The sequence below is a fragment of the Poromitra crassiceps genome (genome assembly GCF_964638095.1).
Source record: "Poromitra crassiceps genome assembly, chromosome: 4".
Lineage (NCBI taxonomy): Eukaryota > Metazoa > Chordata > Actinopteri > Beryciformes > Melamphaidae > Poromitra > Poromitra crassiceps.
In genome coordinates this window covers 60,604,225-60,627,232 of record NC_139626.1, presented here as the reverse complement: position 1 = coordinate 60,627,232, position 23,008 = coordinate 60,604,225, and the positions used below count along the sequence as shown (strand labels likewise).

Here is a 23,008-nt window from a genome sequence, read left to right as displayed (position 1 = left end):
GCACACCTCCCAATCACCATCAACGGCACAGTGGTGGAAAGGGTGGACAGCTTCAAGTACCTGGGAGTCAACATCCACCAGGACCTGACGTGGGCCGGTCACACCGCCACGGTTGTCAAAAAGGCCCAACAGCGAATACACGGACTCAGGTGCCTGAAGAAATTTGGGCTAAGGCCAGAAATCCTTAGGGACTTCTACAGAGGCACCATTGAAAGCCTGCTGACTGGCTGCTTCACCACCTGGTACGGGAACTGTACCACCATGGACCGCAGGGCGCTACGGAGAGTGAGACGCGCGGCCCAGCACGTAACAGGATGTGAGTTGCCAGAACTGCATGAACTGTATAAACAGCGGTGCCTCAGGAGGTCCCTGAAGATCATCAAAGACACAAACCATCCCCACAACAGCCTGTTCTCCCTGTTACCCTCAGGGAGGAGATACAGGGTTCCAAAAGCACACACAAATCGCTTGAGGAACAGTTTCTTCCCGCAGGCCACGAGACTCCTTAATATACACAAATAGTGTAGTAGCCGTACTGTACCGTACTGTAGCTGCTACCATTACGTATGTCTAATGTTTAATTGTATGTTTAATAAGGTACATGCTATTTGCACCTGTATGTCAAATACGTCGAATTTAAAATGTTTAAGCACGTCTAAAGTATGCACACGACATGTGCAGTGAATATGCCACTGTCTCTGACTTGTCTTATCACTATACTGCCTTATTGTTGTTGTGTCTCTTGCTGTTTTTGCACTCATATGCCCTGTTACATTTGTACTATGTTGTAAACGGAGTCCACAGCACAAGAATTTCACACGTGATACTTGTACCATGGAGTGACAATAAAAATCTTGAATCTGGCCCTCTGGTAGCGAGGATTTTTTTTTTGTGGCCCTCGATCTATCATCAAAGTTGCCCATCCCTGGTCTAACTCCACCATTCAGTACTAAATTAGACTAAATTAGATTTTCACATGTTTTCAGCAACTTGTAATGTGTTTAGAAACAAAGTTCTGAATTTGGTTTTCAGGGACTCTAAAGATGAAGTCATCTTTTGGTGTGCTGGAGAGACGAAACATGTCTCATTCTAACCCCCTGCAGGAGAAGGCAGCGAAGTGGCGGACGCACGAGGGGCAGATGGACGGTCTGACCACTAACGGCGTCCTGGTGATGCACCCGCCCCACGGCTTCACGCAGGACTCCAGACCTGGCATGTGGAGGGAGATCTCAGTCTGCGGAAACGTCTTCACACTGCGGGAAACCAGATCAGCTCAGCAGCGCGGCAACATGGTGGGTGGCTTACACATCAATCTGGGAACCCATTGGTTAAACAAACAGAAAATGTTTTTCCTCTAACCTCTGGGGGCAGCAGCCCCGTTTCAATGTGGTGCAACAGGAACTCAAGAGGCGCGGTCAGCAGCGGAAGAAAATCCCTTTCCGCTCCCTGCAAGCTCTGCCATTGGCTCCAACCGACCGGCTCCGCCCATTAATGCATTTCTTTTCCGCTCCCTGCGTGTCGCTCTCAAATCCCTCCGTCGCTATGAAACAACAATAACTAGCTCGTTGCTAGTAGCAAATAGCAACTTGCTATACGCTGAAAATGGTAAGTTTTGACTACACACCGGTCACGTTAACTTCATTTTGATCGCGTAAAGCGCAGCATGTGTGCGAGTGCGGTTTTTCAATGCAAGTCGAAAGTCTGTCTCGAGAGATTTCCTACACATAGACACATGCACACACACACACACACACACACACACACACACACACACACACACACACACACATGCATACACACAGATAGAACACACCAAACAAAACCGATAAATATTGTTGTACATAATTGTGGCCTTGTATGTTATATCCACATATCAGTCACACCGGGGGTGTTTTTTTTCGTTATTATTTTTATTTTTATTTTTTTATTATGTTTTGGGCATTTTCACCTTTATTTATCTTTATATAGGACAGTAGGCAGACAGGAAAGGTGGGGAGAGAGAGGGGAGAGGGGATGACATGCAGCAAAGGACCGCAGGTCGGATCCGAACCCGGGTCGGCCGGGCGAAGGGCTGGGCCTTCGTGCGTGCTACCAGGTGAGCTACCAGGACGCACCCGTGACGGTGCAATTAATGTTGAATAGTATTTTTCAAACCTATATCCAGTCAATGCAACAATGCATACCAACAGCAACGTTTCGCTGAGCCATATTGCGGCTTTTCTTTTGTCAGACCACCATTTTTCAGAAATTTGCTTTCGACGTGTACACATAGTGTTGCGTGTAGGGGCCCGCAGATCTGGAACGAGCTCGACGAATATACAAAAAGTTCACCCTCCATCTCCTCATTTAAAAAAAATACTTAAGAAGCAACTACTAGCCACTTATGTATAATTGGTAACACTTTACTTGGATAGTCCGCCTACAGATAGTCTACAGATTAGTAAGGTTTCAACAGCTTATTGGACATTCAACAATTCATCAATTCAGCTTCGTTTGTAGATGTTTAACAGATGATTTATAGAGTATATGTGACAATTCATGAACAAATCTACATATTTTCATAATAAATTAGTTGAACTTGAACTATGCACACAACCTATGCTTTACAGATGTTTCACGAATATTCAACAAACAAGTTGTAAACTATTTAATTAATATTTGTTGAACCTTCTAATTATCAGCGATTCTCAGAATTAATTAGTTGAACATGAGCTATGCACTCAACCTATGCTTTACAAATGTTCAACCACTTATATACGAATACTCAACGAGTTAACCATTTCATTAATATTTGTCGAACAATTATTATTGTCAAATTTAACTGAAAAACTAAAAAACTGTATCCTTATTTTCAGCTAACTCCTTTTCAGTTTCCTTTTTAAAGAGAAAGTCTTTCCCATATCTATCAGGCTTTTTAGAAGAGGTCACGGTCAGCTGGCTTCAATACCAATACAATACAATTCAATCATGAGAGGCCAGTTGGTAGGATTTAACAAACTTTAATTAACAATCGGCATGCATGGCAAATACTTTGGCACATGACTCCATTGGCCAGTGGCGCTGCTCTTGAGGCAAGAGGAGGGCATCTGCGTAGGCTAGGAGATCCCCCAAAAGGAAGATCTGATTACCGGAGGTTAATTGAGATCTGCAGGCGCCGGTAGTTGATTGTACTTTTCTGGCCTTCGACCTTTTAGCGACTTACAGCTATTTGCGGCTGGTGCTTCCCAACTCGGTCGGGCCTTCGATCTTGATACGTTAATGTTTAACTTGGCGCTTCCCGGCTTGGCCTACTTGGCTGCCATGGCACCTCGCGATAGCGCTTCCCAGCTTGGCCTACCTGGCCGCCTTGGCACCTCGCGATTTAACCTGGCGCTTCCCAACTTGGCCTACTTGGCCCTGCCTTGGCGCCTCGCCTTCACCTGACTTGGTGCTTCCCAGCTTGGCCTACTTGGCCGCCTTGGCACCTCGCCTTTACCTGACTTGGCGCTTCCCAGCTTGGCCTACTTGGCCGCCTTGGCGCCTCACCATTTAACTTGGCCTTCTTGGCCCCCCTGGCTTGGCGCGACTTGGCCTTCTCTGACTCTCTCTTTCTCTTCGGGGGGTCCACCAGCAGGAAGTCGTCCAGCATGTGGAGCACGGCGGGGAGACGCTCGTTATTAAGCAGGATCCAGCATAGCGCTTCCGATAGGGAGTTAAAGATGGCGGGGCTGCTCCTGCAGCCGAACGTGAGCCTGACCGCGAAGTAGAACCTCGACTCCCATTTGATTCCGAACAGCGGCCATTGGGAGGGATGGATGGGCATGACTTTGAAAGCGTCCGAGATGTCGGCCTTAGAGAGCTGGGCGCCTCTCCCCGCAAACTTAATAAGGAGGATGGCGTGGTCTACTGTGGCGTAGTGGAGGGAGAAGGGTTCGGGGGGAATTAGACTATTTATGCTGGGGGTGGGGCCGTGCCGGGGTGACGAGAGGTCAATTATCATTCTTTTCTTGCCGGAATATTTGCGCGTGGCGATGCCTATTGGGCTTGTCCGGAACACCGGGAAGGGGGGGGGACTTGAAGGGGGCGATTAGGAATCCCTTAGATAATTCTTTGGCGAGAAGTTGGGAGACTACTTCGGGTTCCTTGAGGGCGGATTGCAAATTTTTTGATATGTGGGGGGCCAGGGGGGGGGCGACTACGCCTATCCTGAACCCCTGGGAGAGGCCGGACAATAAGTAGTCGACGAAAGGGCGGTTGGGGTGATGGGACAGCTCCTGTCTTAGAGCTGGGACGTCGATGGGGGTGGAGGGGTGGAGTTTTAGTGTCCCCGGAAGCCCGGTCTCTCCTTCTTGGGGGACAGCAGCTTTGGGGGGCGGTTCCTTCGCGGACAGGCGGAGCGGGGGTGGGCGTCCCCGCAGAAGCTACATGAGTGCAGGCAGGCCCGGCGCTAGGGGCGGGCCTGACCGGGCCGGGCCCCCCCATTCAACAAACTGGCCCCCCCCCATTCCAAAAAAAAAAAAAAAAAAAAATTTTTTTTTTTTTTTTTTTTTTTTTGCTAAACGTTTTTCCGTTTTTCTGTTTTAAAGTTTAACATGGAATCTGGCTGTCATTAGGCATTGATTAACTGAATGCTATTGCTAACTGTTACTTTGAACATCCATTTGCAATGATTCTGGCTGGATATTAACTATTGTAAATTTGTCACAATGAATGCAATTTGTGCACAATGTGTAAATACACTTAATATTAATTGTTTAGGCCTAATTATTTGTAAAGTCACAACACATTAGAGATGTGTGTAGTTCTTCACAGATTTAGCCTCTTCATTTTGCTCTCAAATGCACCAGGTTGACGAATTTTACTTTAAAATGTACAAAATCTTCTTCCGGGGGAGAATCCCCCCGGACCCCCCTTGGGTAGCTTGGCCCCCCCAAGCTAGTGGCAGGCCCCCTCTGTAACTTGGGTCTGGAGCCGGGCCTGAGTGCAGGAAGGAACAATTAGCGTACGTGCACACGTTCTCATTGAAATATCTGCAGACCGTGTTGGGGCCGTAGCTACGCACCTGGTTGCCTGCCTGGGAAGACCCGCTGGTGCTGGGCGCCCGGGAGGGGGCGGCGCCGGGCTGAAAAGCCGCCTTTGGGCAGAATTGTGCAGAGTGCCCCGGTTCGCCGCACGAGTAGCAGGTGTTCGCCGGCCGCCCGCTAACCAACGAGGTGAAGATCTGCATGTCCATGATGGACCAGTTAAGCCGCGTATTAGCCTGAGTGATCATCAGGGCGGCTTTAGCGGAAAATGCCTTATGGTATTGGTAGAAAAGTTTACCGTGGTTAGTGTGGAGGTCCCCTATTAGCACTAGATATTTGTCTAGCTCATGGCGGCGCTCTGGGTACACTTCGCAAATCACGTCGCGGTAGACGCCGAACGTGTTCAGGAAGTCACCTATGGAAAGGTCTTTGGGCAGGCGGGGGTCGGACGACTTTAAATAGACAGGGGCGTCGGAGTCACCCGTGACCTTCCTTTTACACTCGGGGGATGGCAGGAGTATGCTAACTAAGTTAATGTCTCTGCCCTTTAAAATCTTGGACCTCAGCCTGGGAGAAACATCAGCACAGGGAGAAACAAAAGGCATACCAAATGGGATGGCAGGCATGGCGGACGCCAGGGTGTTCATCTGGGCGGGTTGGGTGGTGGTGGGGAGCACGTCGGCTTGCTGCGTGGGCGGGGGCAGGATCGGCTGCTGCGCCAGCTGGGCTGCAGCGAACGTGGGGGGAGGGGGGTTTTCCAGGGCCCTCAGACGAGCATCTACTGATCTGCTAGCATCTAGCAGGGACAGCAGAATGGCTCTTGACGACCCCTGTCGGCTCGGCGGAGCTACGAGTGGGGCCGTTTCCGCTTCCGGGGCGGCGGCCTGGAGGTCAGTGTGACCAGGAAGGACGTGGCGTCTCGCGGCGGCCCCGCGGCCTGCATTTCCCCGGCGGCTCCCAGCTCTCGGGGCAGCTGCCTCTACTGTTCTTCGTCCGCGGCCTCTCGCACGTCTGCGCCGAGCGGCCTCTCCCTCCGGCACGCTCGCATGCGTTCTTGGGCGTCCACGGCGCGGCACTTCGTCTCCTGCTCTCCTCCCACGGGCCGTCGCAGTGGTGCGCCCCGTGCCACTGGAGCGCGCGCCGGGCCTTGTCATCGTGGCTGCGTTGGCAGCCTGTGGTCCGGCCGCTTCGCCAACGTCTTCATCAGACGCCTCGGAAAGCAAGTACTCTCCGTGGCCGAACAGGGAACCGATGTCTAAGCTGTCGTCACTGTCCATGGACTGCTCTGGCTCGGAACTCGACATGCCGGGAGTGGAGTGGGGAACGTTGAGAGATCTGCGGGGAATATCCACGGGTAGAGAAGGCTTGGGGGTGCTGATTCGGTCTGCAGGTATGGTGCAAAACAACGCAAAACAACGCTTCGGAGGACGGCTTCAAGGGAGATGGACTGCCGTGAAGCTAAGCTGCTGCTATGATCGGCCAGAGAGAAAGAGGTGACGTAGAACCCTTGCTATATATATGAGGATTGACTGACGTCATGTTTGACGTCATAGCAGACGTCATACTAGGACTTGACTGACACGTCATGCTAGAACTTGACTGACGTCAGGGGATGATCGGATTATGCATGAGTGGCCTTCTGCTTGAAATATGGTCTGGAGACCTCACTACATCAATCTGAATCATGTTGTGAAATTCAAAGCCAATTGTTATGGTACAATAGAAATATTTTAATTAAGGATACACCTATGTTTATTGAATCAATGTTTGAAAAAGGAATATTATTTTTGAATGATCTTTTGAATAGTGGGGGTGAAATCGTGTTTTATGATGAGTTCATAGTATATGGCAACGCTTGTGACTCCTTTACATATAATCAACTCTTTGCAGCTATACCCCAGACCTGGAAAAGGAAGCTACTATTAAATACAAAACAAATGGTATGCTGCCCTGACATAAAGGATTTGTATCCTTTATGTCAGGATGTATATATTTATGTTATAAATAAGAAAAAAATGAATAAGAAAATGTATCAGTTTCATATGTATCTTAAAAAAATATGTGCAGCACCGGTAGCCATTCAGTCAAAATGGGAGGATATGTTGGACATGTGCATCCCAAGAATGGATCTCTGTTTACAGCACACATTTTTATAGTTATCCTCTAACCATAATGTTTGGGGATTTAAGGGATGATGAAGAAGGAAAAGACCTGAATAATATTGGAACTATATATGATGGGGAAAGCATATATACAGTATTTAAAGCTACGAAAAGACACCAATTAGATATTGAACGTTTTAAAACATTTCTAAAATTTCAGTGGATTCTTGAAAGGGATATTAATAGAAATGAAAAACAGAATTTAATTTATGAACGTGGGTGGGAAACTTTGAGTCGGGGTGAGGGTTGGAGTTAGGTGGACATAGGCTGAGGAAATGTTTTTTGTATTTCTTTGTTTTGTTTTGTTTTTGGATTCAAACTTTTGTTTACTTTAATTTATCCTTTTTTGCTGTATAAGCAATAACTTTTTCTTGGTATGTATGTTTTTGTCTTTTTCCCTCTCTTGGCTGCTCCATACAATTTACCTGAGTCTTCACTCTCTTAGCTGCTCCATACAGTTTACCTGAGTTTTCAATCTCTTGGCTGCTCCAGACAGTTTACCTGAGTTTTCATTCTCTTGGCTGCTCCAGACAGTTGACCTGAGTTTTCACTCTCTTGGCTGCTCCATACAGTTTACCTCAGTTTTCACTCTCTTGGCTGCTCCAGAGAGTTTACCTGAGTTTTCACTCTCTTGGCTGCTCCAGACAGTTTACCTGAGTTTTCACTCTCTTGGCTGCTCCAGACAGTTTACCTGAGTTTTCACTCTCTTGGCTGCTCCAGACAGTTTACCTGAGTTTTCACTCTTTTGGCTGCTCCATACAGTTTACCTGAGTTTTCACTCTCTTGGCTGCTCCAGACAGTTTAGCTGAGTTTTCACTCTCTTGGCTGCTCCAGACAGTTTACCTGAGTTTTCACTCTCTTGGCTGCTCCATACAGTTTACCTGAGTTTTCACTCTCTTGGCTGCTCCAGACAGTTTAGCTGAGTTTTCACTCTCTTGGCTGCTCCAGACAGTTTAGCTGAGTTTTCAGTCTCTTGGCTGCTCCAGACAGTTTACCTGAGTTTTCACTCTCTTGGCTGCTCCATACAGTTTACCTGAGTTTTCACTCTCTTGGCTGCTCCAGACAGTTTAGCTGAGTTTTCACTCTCTTGGCTGCTCCAGACAGTTTAGCTGAGTTTTCACTCTCTTGGCTGCTCCAGACAGTTTACCTGAGTTTTCACTCTCTTGGCTGCTCCATACAGTTTACCTGAGTTTTCACTCTCTTGGCTGCTCCAGACAGTTTAGCTGAGTTTTCACTCTCTTGGCTGCTCCAGACAGTTTAGCTGAGTTTTCAGTCTCTTGGCTGCTCCATACAGTTTACCTGAGTTTTCACTCTCTTGGCTGCTCCAGACAGTTTACCTGAGTTTTCCCAGTGTTTCTTGCGCCTGTAGGCTTCCTGATTCTTCTGTGTTGAAGATTCTTCTCCTCTCTGCTGCACCACTTGTCTGTCAGCTCATCTACCTGCTCGGCCTGGGTCACAAACTCCCCGTGGCTTCCAGCTTCCATTATCATTCACATCCCCTTGACCACCATCGCTTTGCAAATAAACCTTTTCATCTCCACTCACCTCATGTCTGTGTCTTCCTTTGGGTCCAAGCTAGCGGTAAAAGCCTGTAGCCTATAGATGTTGTCTGTAGATGTTTAACAGATTATCTATAGAGAAATAAGAGTCCATGAACATATTCTCTAGTAGAGTAGATTAGTTGAACTTGAACCACTCACAAACCACGGGGTGTGGTTGATGGACATGAGCTCTGTTATACAGATGGAGAGACTCAGGTCCCTGAGAGCCAACTCGCTTAAAAGGTTCTCGACTATTTGGGATCCTTTTTTGGCCTACTTTGATGAGCTTAAGAATGATTAGTGTCTGAGGCTCTCCTGTCTGGTTTCTCGTGGACCCCTTGCATGGGACCCCATCCACAATATCTATTACAGATAAAAGCACCTTATGCGGCTGGTAGCAACATGTAATGTTGAACGTTGATAATCTATGTTTTGTTTTATTTTATTTTATTTCCTGTGTCTGAGCCTGTTTATTTGTCTTGTTAGTGTATTATTATTGTTCTATAAAGATTAAAAACAAAATATTGGAGAAAATGAAAGAAAAAAAACTCAACAAACCACGTGTGGAGTACTGCCTTGTCCATGGAGTGCATTCATAAAGCCGTTGCTTTTACCACAGAATTTCAACTACATAATGTAAATGTGAAGTTGACCATCACTTGCATAACCACTAAACAACTGTAGAGTCCAGATTTTCATCTGGACTCCCCAAGTAAAGTGAAAACTAGCTGATAGTCTACAAATTAATTTACATATAAGTAGATATGGAAGTTGATTATTGCATAACCACTAAACATAATATAGATTTTCATCTGGACTACCCAAATAAAGTGAAAACTAGTATACAGGCAATATCCATTCCATACTATTCATGACAAATTTGACTGTACAGATGAAGTAGAAGTACAAAGTTATATTCTTTTTTCTCCACACACACAATTTATAAGGCACATTAGGCAAACTGCCAAACAAGATGGACTGATGGTTGTAATGGATTAAAAAGAATTGTATGAGGCCAGCAACACCTGCCTTAGGCTATTAACACTTACCTGGTTAAACAGCGAGGGGACACATCCTAACGATTAGCCTAGTCCCAGGGCATCACTATACTTTTTAGTTTTGGACAAACCGGGTCGTCCAGCAGAACTCCCACAATGGCCGAAAGCCACGCCACAGCACAGTGCAACAATCAGGTAAGCCGGCGGCGTGGTAGGGGGAAGGAATGGGATTGGTGGACCTGAAGCAGTACTGATTTCCAACTTTGTTGTCGGTAGAGAGCTGGTTTGAGCCCAGACGTGTCCAGATTTTAACCCTGTTTTAACAGTTTTTAACACCAACAACCTGGCTATAGGCAAGTAAAACAACTTGGTTGGGTTTAGGCAACCATAACCCTTTCGTTGCCTATACCCAATCAAGTTGTTTTGCTTGCCTAGCCTTCACCAAGTTGTTTTGGTTGCAGTTTGACAGTCAGCTCTCATTGAGATCAAAGCTTCCTGTGTGCCGACTGTGCGGGCAAAACGGAATGTTTGCAGCCGTTATGTTCAAGACAGGCAGTTTGTGGTTTAAACAAGGTTTCCTGTTTGAAAACCTGCTATAGTTGCCTGCTCTCATGCAACTTGTTTCACCAGAGAGGATTAAGGAGAAGGCAGAGAAATACTTCATCAATCAATCAATTAATAAATCAATTAATCAATCAATCAATCAATCAATCAATCAATCAATCTTCACCCACAGGGCCCTTGAAAAAGTCGTAACCCCGGGGCCCATGGCTACTTTAATCCGGCCTTGGCTGTGGCACGGCTTTCAGCCATTGTGGGAGTTCTGGACTACCAGCCCTGGTTTAATGCATGGGCTTACAGGGGTAAGCCCCGAGGCTCGGAGGCAAGAAAAAATTCGGGGGGGGTGGGGGGGGGAGTGTGCACGTGCACTCACATGCGTGCATTACGTGTGAGAAAGATGGATATCGGTCTACAGTGAGCCTGTGCTGCAGTCCAATCAATGTGGAGAATCAAAATGAGCTAAATGTATTTTCCCAGATCTGATGGTTGTAGTTGATTCCCACTTACACTGGTTTTCTGTAGCAAGATTTGGCTTTAAGCTTTTCGGGTGTTTATTATCTGCTCTAGATTTCCTTTAGATTAGACCTTTTCTACACAGATGTAATAATAATGATCCAAAATTATGTGAAATTGCATGTTTGATTGCCTATAATTGAAAAACATTCAATCTTAATGGGGGAGGACCCAAATACAGTACGTGAAGGGAAAATGCACTATGGCATTATTATATGCAAATTAAGCGTGGCTGATGTTTGTGCTGGTTGGACGGGGCACTTGTTGAGTTGTGATGGTGTTGGGTGGGGGGGGGGTGTTGGTGTGGAGGGAAAATGTCTTTCGGCTTGAGGAGAAATTGGTCTGAGGGCAGAGAAGGGTGGCTGGAGCCTTTCTGCAATATCCCTTTAAATATGATGCATTCAATATGTATCATCAACGCATAGGTCCTTGTGATACAAATGAAGATCATAAGCGTGTCCAAGTTTTCTCAGCTGTGGTTTATTCTAAGGCCATGTTCACATTACAGGCAAATCGGATTTGCTGATAAAGTCATTATTCATCATTATCTTGATTGGTTTCCCAAATCTGATTTGGGAGTGATGTCCGCACTCAGTGGCATGCCGTCCATTAGGCGAACTAGGCAAATGCTAGGGGCGCTTGAGCCGTTAGGGGCGCCAGAGAGGGTAAATTTTTTTTTTTTTTTTTTTTTTTTACAAATACTTTTTCATGATAATAGGCCTACTATTATTTTGCAATAGTAGACAAAAAATAAGCACAACAACGTCTTAAGTCTTTAAATAATAGTGAAATACTTTTTCTAATTCTGGCTTTCTGGCTGCCTGGGCCCCCCCCCCCCCCCCAAAAAAAGGAAAAATAGCCCCCGCCCCCAGATCTATTCAACTGTCATTGATGTTTTAATGTGACAGTTTTGATCAGAAATGCAACAATTCGCTTCCACTCTGTGTGCTATAGAAAGAAGAAAGATAACTCACAACATTCAGATTTTGCATTGAGGCTAGATTGGGGCTAGACTTTGGGGACAGTTCTATTGAAGTGAATGGGTAAGTAACTACCCTGTAAGTGATGTTTGTGTAGATGGGCCATTCTATTTAATTGAGCAGTATTCTGCCATGTGACCTGTATGCAGAATATAAATTATATTATATGGGGAGACATTTATTTTTTGTATCACTTTAAACCAACAGCACAGTTAAAGAGGATATTAATCTAACATGATGTCTGTAGTTCTTTATAGATCTAGCCTCTTAATTTTGCTCTCAAAGTGCACCAGATTGAAGCATTTTACTTTAAAATGGACAAAAAATTTTATCCGGGGGGGCACAGCCCCCCCTGGGCCCCCCGCGCCACGTTAAAACGACCTCAGTATTCCTCAAAACCTGGCTATGGGCCTGGCTGCAGCACTTTCACCATGGTCCCTAATCCATATCACCCCACCTCCTGCGCGGCCGCGCCCCCTTCTACCTGCTCGGAGCTTTTTCCCAGAGTGGGGGAAGGGCGATTCTGAGCCTGCTCTGCAGGCAGCAGTTTTAGCAGTGACATGACGTCAGTTTGTGTAGTTTTAGCAGTGACATGACGTCAGTTTGTGTGACTGTATAAGTATTTGTGGTGGAATTAGCTGCGATATAATTTTTATTCTATTTTCTATAGGGGGGGGGGGGGGGGCACCAGCAAAAATCTTGCCTAGGGCACCAACTTGGTCAGGCACGCCACTGTCCGCACTGCCACAAATCTGATTCTGAAGTCGGATCTGTGTGTCCAGACCTAAGCAGCCTATCTGCATTGCTATGGTAACGACGTGGGCATCAGTAAATACGTACGTTGGTGACGTGGTTTTCCTGCGCAGAAGCATTTTATAACGAGTTGCGAGTGACTTTCAAATCAGATTTGGTGGATCTGCGTGTCCGCACTGAAGTCACATCAGTCGAAAGCAGATTGGAAACTACCTCCATATGTGGTTTGGGACAAGTGACACAAATCAGACTTGGAGCATCCAGACTCATAAAACCAATCTGGATAAAGTCATTAATAGGTCACTAAAGTTCACAAATCTGATTTGGCCTCCTAGTTTGAACATGCAGCTATGTTGCATGAAAGTTACAGTTACAGAAAGTTACAACCTCCCCATTCAGTGATGTTGACTACCGTAAATTCCGGACTATAAGCCGCGGCTTTTTTCCCGTTTTTTGGCCTTTTTTGGCCCCTGCGGCTTATATAACGGTGCGGCTTATCTATGGATTTTTTCCAAAAAAAAAAAAAAAACTCTCTTTTTTAGCACTCTTTCTAACTATAAATCCACTTGTTTTAATTTCCTCTCTTGCCCTCTTTTAACAACATAACATAACATAACATAACACAACACAGGTAAGCAGAAAGAAAAAGACGAAGCAATCACGCCATGAATGAGGAAATGACTCACCTGCTGGAGGCTGGAGATACACGGCTTGGGCTAAACTTTTACTCCGTGAAACACTATCGATTAAGTCCGACATCGCTCAGAGGTTTTGAGCAGCTTGAAAACAAGTTTGAAAACGTGCAGAAGTCCATCCACTCACTAAAGAAACTAAGGCAACCGTGAACAGAGTTTATAATGCGGAAAAGCGCATCAGCGCACTGGAGGACAAAAACAACACAGTGAGTCCGAAAGTGGATAAAATGCAAAAACATCGAAACGCTGCACACGCAGGTTGATGACTTAATCAGCAGGAGTAAAAGAAATAACATTCGCCTGATCAATGTAAAAGAGGGAGCTGAGATTGGTGACATGGACGCTTTCGTGGCAAAATCCTGTGTTACATCCTGGACCTGAAGGAAGGCGAGAAACCACCAGAGGTGGACAGGGCACACCGGGCGCCTCGGCCACGTCCAGACCCCGGCCTGCCACCGAGGGCCATCTTCATCTGCCTACTCCGCTGGCCCGACCGTCAACTCATCCTCCAGGCTGCGGGGAAGAAGCCCCTCACCTGGGAGGGTACGCGCTTTTTCGTCCGGCAGGACCTCTCCGCGTTGGTGCAACAGAAACGCGCAACATACAACAGCATCATCGAGTCAATGGATATCGCTTTGGCGTACTGTACCCAGCGAGACTCGTCATAACCAGACCGGACTATCTTTAGCACTCTTTCTAACTATAAATCCACTTCTGTTTTAATTTCCTCTCTTGCCCTCTTTTCACCACACCGCGGACACTGTGTGCCCAGCGGCGGAACAAGAGCTCAAAGTGAAACTGCCGAATATCTTTTGAGTTGGACTGGTCAATAGTACTGTGAGTAACTAAAATAAAAAAATAAAAAACGGAATTCTCTCTTCTTTAGCACTCTTTCTAACTATAAATCCACTTCTGTTTTAATTTCCTCTCTTGCCCTCTTTTCACCACACCGCGGACACTGTGTGCACTGTAAAAAAAACAAAAAATACCATTAAAACACCCGCGGCTTATAGACCGGTGCGGCTTATATAAGAAAAAAATAGTCACCTTTGAAGGTGCGGCTTATAGACCGGTGCGCCTTATAGTCCGGAATTTACGGATATAGCTTTGTCAGAGCCAAAACAACCAGCCCCATCATTCAGTTTCCCAACCTCCTCCTCCAAGGTCACCTTAACCCCACGACCAGTTTGAGAACATCACCTGTCTCACTCTCGCCCATGATTAGCCAATATCCAAAAATCATACTTCAATATCTGGAACAACATCCTCTCATGAGGTTAAAGCACCCAGGCCTGTGTTTTGGCCCTCATTATCCCATGTTTAACATCCGGCGCTTCCGAGAAACGGCCACCAGTGTGTTCAAAAGTTCAAATCCCTCTACAGGGGGGACGGGTCGCAAAAGTCATAAGGGAGCTGTGGTAGAAATGTTGTGATGCCTTATCAGGAAATCAGTCACTCGTTGGAAATGAATACAGGAGGATTTATTGAATAGAACAATTCATCTGTACAGATGAGTTGCAACATCCACTGTGAAAATGAAAGCAAAGCCCAGAGCGAAGGTGCTCAGTCGGTTATGAAGTGAACAGCCTCGCCCCCTCCTTCTGATTTCCTCTCAAGCTGTCACGTGACCCGTTTATCTCAGGCAGCATGGTTCAAAGGATGCAGTTTTTGACAGTCAGCTCTCATTGAGATCAAAGCTTCCTGTCTTAGCCGACTGTGCGTGCAAAAGGGGATGTTTGCAGCCGTTATGTTCTAGACAGGCAGTTTGTGGTTTAGACAAGGTTTTCTGTTTGAAAACCTGCTATAGCTTTTTTTTTTTTTTTTTTTACAATTTATTTAGTCGTTGCATTTACAACTCTAAGGCAATCATCACAAATGTATACAACGTCGACACGCATGAACAGACACATGACAGCACAATCACACATAATAGTTCATGACAAACAGGGGGAAACACGAAAATAAAAATATAAATTTTAAAATAAATAATAAAAACATAGCCTACAGTAAGATGGCTAGAGACTTATTAAAGATAAATAGAGGTCTTTGGCAAAATTGGATTTCAATAATTTCAGGGACTTTATGTAGAGTTGGGTTTCATTATAGTAGCATTATTATTAATTAATACACATTACTATCCCTTGTGCCAAAATCTGAGGAAAAACACATTTAGAAGCCCAATCCAGAATAAAACAAGCTAACAGGCTAACAAACTAATAAACAAGACACAAATCACCAGTTACCTACCCTAGCCAACAGCAGTATGAAGCATGTCATTGGGGTTTTCAAGTGGGCACCTTCCTTCACCGACGTTTCGTTAAGTTAGGCCCACGACACCTCAAGAAGGCTTAACGGTGTAATCCAGCGTCCTGGAAACACCCCCCTCCATGCTACCACCGCACAACTGCATATTACCTCACTATCTAAGCCTAGCTATCCAGGTCGGTTCGGTATGACATTCCTGACTACACCACCACTGTCAATGATTCAGCCCTGTTGATGCGGACCGTTAATCATGACCAACAACAAACAATCCCTAACTACACCACCACCGTCAATGATTCAGCCCTGTTGATGCGGACCGTTAATCATGACCAACAACAAACAATCAATCTGACCTTAGCGAGCTCCCCAGCTAGCATGTTTCCTCCTTATCCACAACCATTCACTTGCTCGTTCTGCTGCCTGAGACATGTTGCTAACCGCAAGTTTCAGGCTCCGTCCCCGAATGCCCAACTCAGTTAGTAAGGCAATAACGGACTTTGCCACAAAACCACGGCAGCCCACCTCTACAGGCCGCACTCGAGCCCTCCAACCTTGCTGCTCTGCCTCTGCTGCCATTTCAGCATACCTAGCTTTCTTGCGCTCATAAGCCTCCTCAACTCGATCTTCCCACGGGACTGTGAGTTCGATAAAATAAACTCTCTTCTCTACCTCAGACCACAGTAACAAGTCCGGACGTAGCCGGGTGCTAACTATATATGCTGGGATGACTAGCTGTTCATTCAAGTCAACCCTCATTTCCCAGGCTCCACCTACACTTAGCTGCCCTAACTTGTGCCTGACCTTAATTGGTCTAATCTTTTCTCCCTCACGTACAAATTTGATCTGTCTAGTCTCTTTGCTAGCAACTAGAGAATTTACTTCTAGCCGCTTTTCCTCAACTGCAGCTGCCAAACATTTCAACACCTGGTTGTGACGCCAGGTGTATCGCCCCTGGGAGAGACTGACCTTACACCCTGACAGTATATGCCTCAGTGTACATACACTAGAACACAACGGGCAGGCACCATCCTCGCCCAACCACTGATTTAAGTTCTGGGGAGATGGCAGCACATCATAAGTAGCCCCTAGAATAAATCTAATTCTGCTGGCCTCCATGCTCCACAACTCTCTCCACTTCAACTTTCTCTTCTCTACACTCTCCCAGTTCACCCACTGTCCTTGCTTTGCCTGCGACACTGCCTTAGTACATCTTACTGCCTCCTCTTGCCTATGTACTTCTTCAACTACCATCTTCCTCTTTTCTATTACTGATGCCTTGTTCCACACAGGTTTCCCTATGCACAACCCTAAGCCTCCACGCCCATGCTGCACCTGACCTATGATATCCCTGTGTCTAAGAGCTGACTGTGCTTGCTGTACTGCCTCCTTTGGGTTCCACTTCCTCCCTGTTTTAACTGTGGGCGCTACACTCCTAACCACTGGATCCTTTGACTGAGTCAGAGTCATTTCCAGTCTAACCTTAGCACACTTGAACTCCTCTGTCAGGCTAGATAATGGCAATTCCAATATGCCTTTCCCATATAAGGCTACACTGCTTAGGCAGCGTGGGACTCCGAGCCATTTTCTAATGAATGAGTTAATCATCCTTTCTAGCTTTTCTACCTTTGAAAGGGGAACCTCATACACTGTCAGTGGCCACATCAACCGAGGCAACAATCCAAACTGCAAACACCACAACTTTAACTTTCCTGGGAGCCCTGACTTGTCTATACTTGAAATACCTTGAATCATTTCCTGCCTCACCTCCTCAAACTGTCCCTTATCACTGAGACTTGCATCATACCATCTTCCCAAACTCTTGACTGGTTTCTCTAACACTGTAGGCACCACCTCATCATTTATAACAAACTTCTTACCTACTACCCTCCCTTTAATGATTGAAATACTCCTGGACTTACTTGGCTTCACTTTCATTCTAGCCCACTGCAGATTACTATTTAACTTATCCAACAATCTGCTAGTACATGGAGCGGTTGACGTCATAGTCGTCATGTCATCCATGTATGCCCTAATTGGAGGGAGCCGCAGCCCTCCCTGCAGCCTTTCTCCACCCACTACCCATTTTGAAGCCCTAATAATGATCTCCATTGCCATGGTAAAAGCTAATGGGGAAATTGTACACCCTGCCATAATGCCTATCTCCAGCTGCTGCCAAGCTGTAGTGTACTCTGCTGTGGTAAAGCAGAGTTGAATATCTAAGAAGTAGGCTTTAACTAAGCTCTTTATACTACCTGGCACTCTGAAGAAATCAAAGGCCTCCCATAACAGACTATGCGGCACTGACCCGAAAGCATTAGCCAGGTCCAAAAATACTACATGCAGGTCTCTCTTCTCACGCCTACAGTAGCTGACTGGATTTGGTGCCAGATCATGCTGGTGTGCTCTAAGCACCCGGAGAAGCCGGGAATTCCAGCCTTTTGCACCGAAGTATCTATTAGCCTATTCTTTTCTAGATAACTAGACAGCCTCTGTGCCACAACACTAAAGAAAACCTTCCCTTCAACATTAAGTAGACTGATAGGTCTAAACTGACTTATCTCTAACGAGTCCCTTTCTTTAGGAATGAAGATTCCCCCTGCTCTACGCCACGCCTTAGGAATAACCTGCTTCTTCCAGACTACCTTCATCAGCTTCCATAGAAACTGCAACACATCTGGAGCACTCTTATACAGCCGGTAGGGGACTCCATTAGGACCCGGGGCTGAAGAGGCCCTTGCACGTCTCACTACTTCTTGAACTTCTTTCCACCTTGGTGGGCTATCATCACACTGGCTCTCTATTTCACCAATAGGTGGAATATCAGCTGGGACTGTCATCTCTCTAAACCTTTCCCTATCTTTGTGAACCTCCTCCAAATATTCCTCAAGCTTCTGCTTAGGTACCATAAGGCTACCATTCTTTTCCTTACTAAACAATGACTTCACAAATCTAAATGGATCCTTATAGAATGCTATTCTAGCTCTCTCTTTCTTTTTCCTATTTTTCCTAATGCTCTCTGCTCTTCTTAAAACTGCCAACCGCTCCCTCACATCTGACTGCAAGCAATCAATGCCTTCCTTCTCAACCTCTGTAGCTTTCCTCCACTGCCTCTTAAGCTGTCTATCTATCTCTTGTTGGCGCCTAGATTTAACTACCTCACCCTCTAGTTTCTTCCTTTTCTCAGAGACGCCAAACCTTTCCTTACCATAATCATAAATACAATCTCCCATTTTCTCCAACTTACTCTCAGCAGTTCCTTTAAGCTTCTCTAACATCCTAACCAAATCACTATTGATATCTTCCCACTTCCTACTTTCCGCTGCACCTGGCCACTTAACTCTAGGCTTCTGACCACTAATCTTCTCCCTTTTTGGCTGGCTGGCCTCTCTGCTTTCCTCGGTGCTAGGACCTGCCTCAACATCAGGGGTGCTGATGTCCTGCGAGCTGTGGGTTACTTCCTGTCGCTGGACTTCACCCGACTGACTTGATAAACTTCTTAAGAAATAATTATCAATGCGGGGTCCCTGTGTTCCCTCTACCAAGCACCTCTTCCTGCCTTGATGGATTCTAAGGCCCCTCAAAGTTGTTACCTTCTGCCAGCCACACAAACAAACCTGACGCTTCTTTCCTTCTACATCTGAACTAGTGGCTTCCACTGTCAATGATTCAGCCCTGTTGATGCGGACCGTTAATCATGACCAACAACAAACAATCCCTAACTACACCACCACTGTCAATGATTCAGCCCTGTTGATGCGGACCGTTAATCATGACCAACAACAAACAATCCCTAACTACACCAAAGCACATAAAAATGGGTGGAGTTTTTATAAATGTTGCCTTATGAATAAAGTATTTAGCTCAGATTAGTAACACATTGATCATTAGGTCAAATTTTTTGTCTTCTAATATTACACCAAAAACAATACTATTATAATCAAGAACAGGCATTACCGTGGTTTTTCCATTTAACCAATCAATGAATTGTTTCCAGAACAGTTGGGTGTGACTGAGAACATGAAACAAAAAGATGCTCAGTTGTTTCAATATCACCTTTACAGAAAACACACACATTATTTGCTCTCAAAGCCAAATCTCATCCTTAAAACATTTCTGGAAGGGTAGAAGTCATTCATTATTTTGTAGTGAATGTATTTAGTTTTGGGTGGAACTGGATATTTGAAGAATTGTGTTCTCAATTTACATACTGCTGGTTTGTCAAAAATACTCAAAAAAAAACTGCTACAGCTGCCTGCTCTCATGCACATTGTTTCACCAGAGGATTAAGGAGAAGGCAGAGAAATACTTCATCATAACTTCATTAATCAATCAATCAATCAATCAGTCAATCAATCAATCAATCAATCAATCAATCAATCAATCAATCAATCTTCTCCCACAGGGCCGTTGAAAAAGTCGTAGCCCCGGGGCCCATGGCTACTTTAATCCAGCCTTGTGGACGACCCGGTTCGGCCAAAACTAAAAAGTATAGTGATGCCCTGGGACTTGGCTAATTGTTAGGATGTGTCCCTTCACTGTTGAAGCCGGTGTGTGAAATGAATAGTGTTAATAGCCTAAGGCAGGTGTTGCTGGCCTCATACCATTTTGTTTTTATTAAAACCATCAGTCCATCTTTTTTGGTAGCGACGACAAGTGTCACAATTCTCTTTGCCTAATGTGCCTTATAAGTTATGTGTGTGGAGAAATACACATTTTGTACAACTTTGTATTTCTGCTTCATCTGTACAGTTAACGTTTTCATGAATAGTATGGATATAAATAGCCTGTAGACTGTCAACTAGTTTTGACTTTACTTGGGTAGTCCAGATGAAAATCTACAGATGTTTAGTGGTTATGAAAGAATCAAGTTCCATATCTACTTATTCACCTTATAGAAGAGACCGTCTGGCTTCAGAGACTAACAGGAAGTGTAAATACAATCGGACGTTCCGATTGTATTTACACTTCCTGTGACTCATGTGAGTCAAACTAGGTTTGACCAGGTGAGTCAGACTAGTTTGAGCAGGTAAAACATCTGGCGTTTTGAACAGGAAGTCGTGATACAATGCAGTGGGCGGGGCTGCATAAGGTGAATATGGAGGTGAATTTGTAGATCAACTCGTTTTCACTTTACTTGGGGTAGTCCAGTTGAAAATCTACAGATGGTTAGTGGTTGTGCAAGTGATGGTCAACTTCACGTTTACATGATGTAGTTGAAATTCTGTGGTAAAAACAATAGGTTTATGAATGCCAGGGGTGGAAGGAACGAATTACAACTACTCACGTTACTGTAATTAAGTACTTTTTTTGGGTACTTGTACTTTTAAAAGTTATTTTTTCAAGTCTGTAATTTTACTCTTACTTAAGTATGGATTGCACCATGTAATCTACTTCGTTACTTTTTAAATCATACTGAGTACTGAGTACAATTTGAATTAATTAAATCCAAACATCCAAACCTTTGATCTGCATTTTACGCAGCCAATAAACTCTATCAGCTGATCGCAAACGGGGCAATGAAAACCATGAAATGGGGGGGCGGGGAGACGCCCACAGGTTAGATGTTGTTTTCCGGCATGACCACGCCAGAGACGGGGATTTCAAGCCGCTCGTAGGTAGGGATGGGACTCGACTCGAAACCCGAAAATCAATAAGGTCCGACCTTATCGATACTGTTATCGAGTAGCGGCCGTTTGGTCCATTAATTCTTTCCCCTCTGGTCTGTCCGCTGAATTCGCTGTCAAGCGCCCTGTCTCTGTCACTGACTCAAGCATGTGTGCTGCCGTGCTGTGCAGACAGTGACTGTCTAAATAACACTTTTAATTCAAATTCGATTAAGGATGGAATCACGTGCATCACGCGTGACGCGACATGCCCCCTGTTCACTGCTAATTTGATCATTAATTTGGTTGCGAACTTGCGTGACAGACCAGTCGACACAGGACTCAGGAGGAAGCGACATGATGCTGAACCCTTCACCAAAGTGAAAGACAAACCTGAAACCAAATGCCACCCAAGGTATGCATTGTCCATGGACGCCACACAAGTCCCGTTCATTGACATAATCCACTTGATAAAATAATCCCAAAATATGCGGTCTGTGACACGTCATGACATGTACCGTTGTCCGACCATATTAGGAGGGCAGGCGGCAATGTAGCCTAATAGGTGACCATGGGTATAGACAGAATTGATTGTATATATTAGGTATAGAGGCTAGACTACCCAGTGTGGATATTCAATGTGTATTCCGTAAAAAAAAACAATAAAAATAAGCCCAAATAGATTGCAGTGCACAATACATGTGTTTTCACAATATAAAATTGAGAGGGAATTATGACCTGTTTAACTCCTAACAGCTTGCTATAGGCTATAAAAAAAATACTAATGACAAGATTTTTGTTTCAATCAAAGCAAATATTTAAATTAAAATACAACCATTAATTTCATAATAGTTGTTTCCACTGGTTCAGTATCAGTACAGAGCACATCTTGAAAAGTCGGGAAACTAATCATAAGGATAACAGTTACTCGGTATGTGAATAACATTTATTTTCTTTATTGTTGGAAAAAGTGTTGCTGATGTCTGTGCTGCTATTATTATTTTACTTGCATATCATGTGGGCCCTATTCCTTTTCAAATAAATGCACAGCAACAGCATCAGGGGTTTTTGTTTATTGGAGGCGAGGCTAATCCTTCTGTTCAGAAATAAAACAGTCACAGACTCAGTTAAGCAATACAAAAACAGTTCTGTAAAAAAAAAGGTGAAATGTTCATCCTTCTAGCAAATCTAGGTACATTTCAGACTTGAAAGCAGTGTCCTGCATGTCTTCTCTGAGGTGACATGCAAATTAACTAGATTCATATGATCAAATGTTTCCTGTCCTCTTTAAGAGTCAAATGCTTACCAGTATTATTACAAATGAATAACATCTGGGGGAAGAGCAAAGCAGGTGTGACTGACAGACCCCTCCCACCCACCAGTTTTCAGTTATTTAGGGTTTTGCTCCCTGTTGATACTAAGAAGGGATTGATCTTTCATTCATATCATTTATTAGAGAAATATGCTTTGTTGAAAGTGTATAATGTATTTTCTACATGGATCTCCCGTTTCAAGTGAATGCCTGTGACAGCCTGCTATTAAAAATCGATGGTTAAAAAAGTAACTAATACTCCGAGTAGTTTTTTAGAAGAGTACTTTTTACTTTTACTTAAGTATATTTTTAACACCAGTACTTTTACTTGTAATTGAGTAATATTTCAGTAAGGTAACAGTACTTCTACTTGAGTACAAAATTTCAGTACTTCTTCCACCACTGATGAATGCACTACATGGACAAGGCAGTACTCCACCCGTGGTTTGTTGAGTGTTTGGTTCAAGTTCAACTAATTTATTCAGAGAATATGTTCATGGACTGTTATTGCTCTATAGATACTCTGTTAAACATCTACAGACTTTTACCACTCGCTTGGACTCAAAGGAAGACACAGACATGAGGTGAGTGGAGATGAAAAGGTTTATTTGCAAAACGATGG

General features: G+C 44.7%; 1 pseudogene across 1 annotated transcript in view; it reads left to right on the top strand.

The window, feature by feature from the left end:
• The first annotated feature begins 1,079 nt into the window (after nucleotides 1-1,079).
• LOC310775884 (E3 ubiquitin-protein ligase pellino homolog 1 pseudogene) overlaps nucleotides 1,080-23,008 on the top strand; it is a 41,596-nt pseudogene continuing 19,667 nt past the window's right edge. Inside the window, exon 1 of the transcript in view lies at nucleotides 1,080-1,292. The product of the transcript in view is annotated as an E3 ubiquitin-protein ligase pellino homolog 1 pseudogene (transcript). The remainder of the gene's footprint in view (nucleotides 1,293-23,008) is intronic.